Below are 743 nucleotides of genomic sequence, written 5' to 3' on the forward strand. Positions count from 1 at the left end.
CTCTCTGTCTTTCTATCTCTCTGTCTGTCTCTCTATCTATTCTTCTCTCTGTCTCTCTATCTCTCTATCCTTCTGTCTGTCTCTTTATCTACATTTCCAAATCTTCTCTCACACTCAGTCACTCTCTTTCCCCGCCACTTTTCCACATTTTACCTCCCGTTTCATTACTTCTCTTTTTCTTTTCTCCTCTCTTTCTCCTTCAAACTTTATTCTCTGACATACACTTAGAAAGCTCACACACACACACACACAGAGCCACCCCTCTCTCTCCCTTCAAACACACGCATACAAGCACACACACAGTTTCACACGCGTTGTGCGCGCGTTCACGACACACACGTTTCTGGGAAGAAAAGCTAAAAATGAATGGAGCCTCGACGCGAGTAGAAGCGCGCGATAGACCTACAGTCGGGTATAACTAACACACGCGCACACACAGAGAGTTATATATACACATACATAATATCTTTCCAGTCGATGTGTTTGTGTGTGTGTGTGTGTGTGTGTGAGTAGGAATGTCAGTTTGAGGAGAAGGTGGAGGGTAGATATGGTGGAGGAGGGAAGATGGCGTGGAAAACGAACGAAGAAGAAAAACAGTGACGGATAAAGTTCATACGCTGTGCGTGTGTATTAGAAAGTGTTTGTGTGTGGATGTGTGTGTGTGTGTGTGTAGGCCTTAGTTTATACAATTCATTGGCCTTCTGTTGAATATGTGTTTATATATTTCTATCTATCTATCTATC

The sequence above is a fragment of the Octopus bimaculoides genome, chromosome 22, assembly GCF_001194135.2.
Source record: "Octopus bimaculoides isolate UCB-OBI-ISO-001 chromosome 22, ASM119413v2, whole genome shotgun sequence".
Taxonomy (NCBI): domain Eukaryota; kingdom Metazoa; phylum Mollusca; class Cephalopoda; order Octopoda; family Octopodidae; genus Octopus; species Octopus bimaculoides.